Raw genomic sequence first — 8108 nt, 5'->3', positions numbered from 1 at the left:
CTGGCTCGCTCTCTTATCTGGCTCGCCCGCATATCTGGCTCACTCACTCTCACATCTGGCTCGCTCGCTTGCTCTCATGTCTGGCTTGCTCGCTCTCATATCTGGATCGCTCACTTGCTCTCACATCTGGCTCATTCGCTTGCTCTCATGTCTGGCTCGCTCGCTCTCATATCTGGATGGCTCGATTGCTCTCATATCTGGCTCGCTCGCTCTCATATCTGGCTCGCTGCCTCTCATATCTGTCTCGCTCGCTTGCTCTCATATCTGGCTCACTCGCTCTCAAATCTGGCTCACTCGCTTGCTCTCTTGTCTGGCTCGCTCACTTATATGGCTCACTTGCTCGCATATCTGGCTCACTCGCTTGCTCTCATATCTGGCTCGCTCGCCTGCGCTCTTGTCTGGCTCGCTCTTTTATCTGGCTCTCCCGCATATCTGGCTCGCTCACTCTCACATATGGCTCGCTCTCATGTCTGGCTCGCTCGCTCTCATATCTGGATCGCTCGCTTGCTCTCATATCTGGCTCGCTCACTTGCTCTCATGTCTGGCTCGCTCGCTCTCATATCTGGATCGCTCGCTTGCTCTCATATCTGTCTCGCTCACTTGCTCTCATATCTGGCTCGCTCGCTCTCATATCTGTCTCGCTCGCTTGCCCTCTTGTCTGGTTCGCTCTCTTATCTGGCTCACTCTCATATTTGGCTTGCTTGCTCTCATATCTGGCTCACTCACTCACATCTGGCTCGCTCGCTTGCTTTCTTGTTTGTCTCGCTCTCATATCTGGCTCGCTCGCTCTCACATCTGGCTCGCTCGCTTGCACTCATATCTGTCTCGCTCGCTTGCTCTCTTGTCTGGCTTGCTCTATTATCTGGCTCGCTCGCTCGCATATCTGGCTCGCTCACTTGATCTCATGTCTGGTTCGCTCGCTCTCATATCTGGCTCGCTCGCTTGCTCTCTTGTCTGGCTCGCTCTCTTATCTGGCTCGCTCGCATATCTGGCTTGCTCGCTCTCACATCTGGCTCGATCGCTTGCTCTCATATCTGGCTCGCTCGCTTGCTCTCTTGACTGTCTCGCTCTCTTATATGGCTCGCTCGCATATCTGGCTCGCTCGCTCTCACATCTGGCTCGCTCGCTTGCTCTCTTGTCTGGCTCGCTCTCTTATCTGGCTCGCTCGCTCTTATCTGGCTCGCTCGCTCGCATATCTGGCTCACTCGCTTTCATATCTGGCTCGCTCGCTTGCTCTCATGTCTGGCTCGCTCGCTGTCATATCTAGCTCCCTCGCTTGCTCTCATGTCTGGCTCGCTCTCTTATATAGCTCGCTCGCTTGCATGTCTGGCTCACTCTCTTGCTCTCATATCTGGCTCGCTCGCTTGAACTCTTGTCTGGCTCGCTCTCATGTCTGGTTTGCTCTCTTGCTCTCATATCTGGCTTGCTCGCTTGCTCTCTTGTCTGTCTCGCTCTCTTATATGGCTCACTCTCACATCTGGCTCGCTCGCTCTCACATCTGGCTCGCTTGCTTGCTCTCTTGTCTGGCTCGCTCTCTTATCTGGTTCACTCGCATATCTGGCTAGCTCGCTCTCATATCTGGCTCGCTCGCTTGCTCTCATGTCTCGCTCGCTCGCTCACATATCTGGCTTGCTCTCATGTCTCACTCGCTAGCTCTCTTGTCTGGTTCGCTCTCTTATCTGGCACGCTCTCATATCTGGCTTGCTCGCTTGCTCTCATATCTGGTTCGCTCGCTTGCTCTCATTTCTGGCTCGCTCTCTTGCTCTCATATCTGGCTCGCTCGCTTGCTGTCTTGTCTGGCATGCTCTCTTGCTCTCAAATCTGGCTCGCTCGCTTGCTCTCATATCTGGCTCGCTCGCTTGCTCTCATATCTGGCTCGCTCGCTTGCTCTCTTGTCTGGCTCGCTCTCTTATCTGGTTCACTCACATATCTGGCTAGCTCGCTCTCATATCTGGCTCGCTTGCTCTCATGTCTCACTCGCTCACATATCTGGCTCGCTCGCTTGCTCTCATGTCAGGCTCGCTCGCTCTCATATCTGGATCGCTCGCTTGCTCTCATATCTGGCTTGCTCGCTTGCTCTCATATCTGGCTCGCTCGGTTGCTCTCTTATCTGGCTTGCTCGCTCTCATATCTGGATCGTTAGCTTGCTCTCACATCTGGCTTACTCGCTTGCTCTCATATCTGGCCCGCTCGCTTGCTCTCTTGTCTGGCTCTCTCGCTCTCATATCTGGCTCGCTTGCTCGCATATCTGGCTCGCTCGCTATAATATCTGGCTCGCTCACTTGCTCTCATGTCTGGCTCGCTCGCTCTCATATCTGGCTCGCTCGCTTGCTCTCATGTCTGGCTTGCTCGCTCTCATATCTGGCTCGCTCGCTTGCTCTCATGTCTGGCTCGCTCACTCTCATATCTGGTTCACTCGCTTGCTCTCATGTCTGGCTCACTCGCTCTCATATCTGGCTCGCTCGCTTGCTCTCTTGTCTGGCTTGTTCTCTTATATGGCTCGCTCGCTAGCATATCTGGCTTACTGTCTTGCTCTCAAATCTATCACGCTCGCTTGCGCTCTTGTCTGGCTCGCTCTCTTATCTGGCTCGCTCGCTCTCATATCTGGCTTGCCCGCTTGCTCTCATGTATGGCTTGCTCGCTTGCTCTCATATCTGGCTCGCTCTCTTATCTGGCTCGCTCGCTCTCGTATCTGGCTTGCCCGCTTGCTCTCATATCTGGCTGGCTCGTTTGTTCTCATATCTGGCTCGCTCGCTTGCTCTCTGGTCTGTCTCGCTCTCTTATATGGCTCGCTCTCATATCTGGCTTGCTCGCTCTCACATCTGGCTCGCTCGCTTGCTCTCATATCTGGCTCGCTCTCTTATCTGGTTTGCTCGCATATCTGGCTCGCTCGCTCTCACATCTGGCTCACTCGCTTGCTCTCATATCTTGCTCGCTCGCTTGCTCTCTTGTCTGGCTCGATCTCTTATCTGGCTCGCTCTCACATCTGGCTCGCTCGCTTGCTCTCATATCTGGCTCGCTCGCTCTCTTGTCTGGCTTGCTCCCTTATCTTGCTCGCTCGCTCTCATATCTGGCTCGCTCGCTTGCTCTCAGGTCTGGCTTGCTTACTCTCATATCTGGCTCGCTCACTTGCTCTCATGTCTGGCTCACTCGCTCTCATATCTGGCTCGCTCGCTTGCTCTGTTGTCTGGCTCGCTCACTTATATGGCTCACTCGCTCGCATATCTGGCTCACTCGCTTGCTCTCATATCTGGCTCGCTCGCTAGCGCTCTTGTCTGGCTCGCTCTCTTATCTGGCTCGCCCGCATATCTGGCTCACTCACTCTCACATCTGGCTCGCTCGCTTGCTCTCATGTCTGGCTTGCTCGCTCTCATATCTGGATCGCTCACTTGCTCTCACATCTGGCTCGTTCGCTTGCTCTCATGTCTGGCTCGCTCGCTCTCATATCTGGATGGCTCGATTGCTCTCATATCTGGCTCGCTCGCTCTCATATCTGGCTCGCTGCCTCTCATATGTCTCGCTCGCTTGCTCTCATATCTGGCTCACTCGCTCTCAAATCTGGCTCACTCGCTTGCTCTCTTGTCTGGCTCGCTCACTTATATGGCTCACTTGCTCGCATATCTGGCTCACTCGCTTGCTCTCATATCTGGCTCGCTCGCCTGCGCTCTTGTCTGGCTCGCTCTTTTATCTGGCTCTCCCGCATATCTGGCTCGCTCACTCTCACATATGGCTCGCTCTCATGTCTGGCTCGCTCGCTCTCATATCTGGATCGCTCGCTTGCTCTCATATCTGGCTCGCTCACTTGCTCTCATGTCTGGCTCGCTCGCTCTCATATCTGGATCGCTCGCTTGCTCTCATATCTGTCTCGCTCACTTGCTCTCATATCTGGCTCGCTCGCTCTCATATCTGTCTCGCTCGCTTGCCCTCTTGTCTGGTTCGCTCTCTTATCTGGCTCACTCTAATATTTGGCTTGCTTGCTCTCATATCTGGCTCACTCACTCTCACATCTGGCTCGCTCGCTTGCTCTCATATCTGGCTCGCTCGCTTGCTCTCTTGTTTGTCTTGCTCTCTTATATGGCTCGCTCGCATATCTGGCTCGCTCGCTCTCACATCTGGCTCGCTCGCTTGCACTCATATCTGGCTCGCTCGCTTGCTCTCTTGTCTGGCTTGCTCTATTATCTGGCTCGCTCGCTCGCATATCTGGCTCGCTCGCTTGATCTCATGTCTGGTTCGCTCACTCTCATAGCTGGCTCGCTCGCTTGCTCTCATGTCTGGCTCACTCGCTCTCATATCTGGCTCGCTCGCATGCTCTCTTGTCTGGCTCGCTCTCTTATCTGGCTCGCTCGCATATCTGGCTTGCTCGCTCTCACATCTGGCTCGATCGCTTGCTCTCATATCTGGCTCACTCGCTTGCTCTCTTGACTGTCTCGCATATCTGGCTCGCTCTCACATCTGGCTCGCTCGCTTGCTCTTGTCTGGCTCGCTCTCTTATCTGGCTCGCTCGCATATCTGGCTCGCTCGCTCTCATATCTGGCTCGCTCGCTTGCTCTCATGTCTGGCTCGCTCGCTCTCATATCTGGCTCGCTCGCTTGCTCTCATGTCTGGCTCGCTCTCTTATATAGCTTGCTCGCTTGCATGTCTGGCTCACTCGCTTGCTCTCATATCTGGCTCGCTCGCTTGCACTCTTGTCTGGCTCGCTCTCATGTCTGGTTTGCTCTCTTGCTCTCATATATGGCTTGCTCGCTTGCTCTCTTGTCTGTCTCGCTCTCTTATATGGCTCATAGTGTTGAGCGGCATAGGCCATATTCGAATTCGCGAATATATGGACGAATATTCGTCATATATTCGCGAATATTCGCATATTCGTTATATTCTCGTTTTATTTTCGCATATGCGAAAATTCACGTATGCGAAAAGTAACATGTGAAAATTCGCATATGCGAATTTTCGCATATACGAATTTTCGCACGCCAGTCTCACACAGTAGTATTACAGCCTTCTTTACGCCACACAAGCTGGAAGCAGAGAGGGGTGATCACTGTGATGTGTACTGTGAAGAAAAAAAAAAAAAAAAACGAATATTCGTAATTACGAATATATAACGCTATATTCGCGAATTCGCGAATATACGATATTCGCGAATAATATTCGAATTGCGAATATTCGCGAGCAACACTAATGGCTCACTCACATCTGGCTCGCTCGCTCTCACATCTGGCTCGCTAGCTTGCTCTCTTGTCTGGCTCGCTCTCTTATCTGGCTCCCTCGCTCGCATATCTGGCTCGCTCGCTCTCATATTTGGGTCGCTCGCTTGCTCTCATGTCTGGCTTGCTCGCTCTCATATCTGTCTCGCTCGCTTGCTCTCTTATCTGGTTCGCTCTCTTATCTGACTCGCTCTCATATCTGGCTCGCGCGCTTGCTCTCTCTTCTGGCTCGCTCTCATATCTGAATTGCACGCATGTCTGGCTCGCTCGCTCTCACATCTGGCTCGCTCGCTTGCTCTCTTATATGGCTCGCTCGCATATCTGGCACGCTCGCTTTCACATCTGGCTCGCTCGCTTGCTCGCATATCTGGCTCGCTCGCTCTCACATCTGGCTCGCTCACTTGCTCTCTCGCTCTCTTATATGGCTCGCTCGCATATCTGGCACGCTTGCTCTCACATCTGGCTCTCTCGCTTGCTCTTATATCTGGCTCACTCTCATATCTGGATCGCTCGCTTGCTCTCATATCTGGCTCGCTCGCTTGCTTCCTTGTCTGGCTCGCTCTCTTATCTGCCTCGCTCTCTCTCACATCTGGCTTGCTCTCATATCTGGCTGGCTCGCTTGCTCTCTTGTCTGGCTCGCTCTCTTATCTGGCTCGCTCGCATATCTGGCTCGCCCGCTCTCACATCTGTCTCGCTCGCTTGCTCTCATATCTGGCTCGCTCGCTTGCTCTCGTCTGGCTCGCTCTCTTATCTGTCTCGCTCTCACATCTGGCTCACTCGCTTGCTCTCATATCTGGCTCGCTCGCTTGCTCTCTTGTCTCTTGCTCTCTTATATGGCTCGCTCGCATATCTGGCACGCTTGCTCTCATATCTGGCTCTCTCGCTTGCTCTTATATCTGGCTCACTCTCTTATCTGGCTTGCTCGCTCGCATATCTGGCTCGCTCGCTTGCTTTCATATCTGGCTCTCTCTCATGTCTGGTTCGCTCGCTCTCATATCTGGCTCGCTCGCTTGCTATCTTATATGGCTCGCTCGCATATCTGGCACGCTCGCTTTCACATCTGGCTCGCTCGCTCGCTCTCACATCTGGCTCGCTCACTTGCTCTGTCTCTCTCGCTCTCTTATATGGCTCGCTCGCATATCTGGCACGCTTGCTCTCACATCTGGCTCTCTCGCTTGCTCTTATACCTGGCTCACTCTCTTATCTGGCTTGCTCGCTCGCATATCTGGATCGCTCGCTTGCTTTCATATCTGGCTCGCTCTCATGTCTGGCTCGCTCCTCTCATATCTGGATCGCTCGCTTGCTCTCATATCTGGCTCGCTCGCTTGCTTCCTTGTCTGGCTCGCTCTCTCTCACATCTGGCTTGCTCGCTTGCTCTCATATCTGGCTGGCTCGCTTGCTCTCTTGTCTGGCTCGCTCTCTTATCTGGCTCGCTCGCATATCTGGCTCGCCCGCTCTCACATCTGTCTCGCTCGCTTGCTCTCATATCTGGCTTGCTCGCTTGCTCTCTTGTCTGGCTCGCTCTCTTATCTGTCTCGCTCTCACATCTGGCTCGCTCGCTCTCATATCTGGCTCGCTCGCTTGCTCTCTTGTCTCTCGCTCTCTTATATGGCTCGCTCGCATATCTGGCACGCTTGCTCTCACATCTGGCTCTCTCGCTTGCTCTTATATCTGGCTCACTCTCTTATCTGGCTTGCTCGCTCGCATATCTGGCTCGCTCGCTTGCTTTCATATCTGGCTCGCTCTCATGTCTGGTTCGCTCGCTCTCATATCTGGATCGCTCGCTTGCCCTCATATCTGGCTCGCTCGCTTGCTCTCTTGTCTGGCTCGCTCTCTTATCTGTCTCGCTCTCACATCTGGCTCGCTCGCTTGCTCTCATATCTCGCTCGCTTGCTCTTTTGTCTGGCTCGCTCTCTTATCTGCCTCGCTCTCTCTCACATCTGGCTTGCTCGCTCGATTGCTCTCTTGTCTGGCACGCTCTCTTATCTGGCTCGCTCGCATATCTGGCTCGCCCGCTCTCACATCTGGCTCGCTCGCTTGCTCTCATATCTGGCTCACTCGCTTGCTCTCTTGTCTGGCTCGCTCTCTTATCTGTCTCGCCCTCACATCTGGCTCGCTCGCTTGCTCTCATATCTGGCTCGCTCGCTTGCTCTCTTGTCTGGCTCGCTCGCATATCTGGCTCACTCACTTGCTCTCATATTTGGCTCGCTCGCTTGCGCTCATGTCTGGCTCGCTCTCATATCTGGCTCGCTTGCTCTCATGTCTGGCTCGCTCGCTCTCATATCTGGCTCGCTCGCTCTCATATCTGGCTCGCTCGCTTGCTCTCATGTCTAGCTCGCTCGCTCTCATATCTGGCTTGCTTTCATGTCTGGCTCGCTCTCATATCTGGCTCGCTCGCTCTCATATCTGTCTCGCTTGCTTTCTCTCTTGTCTGGTTCGCTCTCTTATCTGGCTCGCTCTCATATCTGGCTTGCTCGCTTGCTATCATATCTGGCTCGCTTTCTCTCTTGTCTGGCTCGCTCGCATATCTGGCTTGCTTGCATGCTATCATAACTGGCTCGCTCGTTCTCATATCTGGCTCGCTCGCTTTCTCTCATATCTGGCTTACTCGCTTGCTCTTTTGTCTGGCTCGCTCTCTTATCTGGCTTGCTCGCTCGCATATCTGGCTAGCTCGTTCTCATATCTGACTCGCTCTCTTGCTCACTTGTCTGGCTCGCTCACTTATATGTCTCGCTCGCTCGCATATCTGGCTCGCTCGCTTGCTCTCATGTCTTGCTCGCGTTCATATCTGGCTCGCTAGCTTGCACTCATTTCTGGCTCGCTTGCTTGCTCTCATGTCTGGCTCTGCTTCTGACAAGGCTGTTCTTTGGTGGGCCTAGGCGACATCACAATCTCCATGGTTAC

This window comes from Hyla sarda, chromosome 2 (genome assembly GCF_029499605.1).
Source record: "Hyla sarda isolate aHylSar1 chromosome 2, aHylSar1.hap1, whole genome shotgun sequence".
NCBI classification, from domain to species: Eukaryota; Metazoa; Chordata; class Amphibia; order Anura; family Hylidae; genus Hyla; species Hyla sarda.
This window is presented reverse-complemented; position numbering follows the sequence as displayed.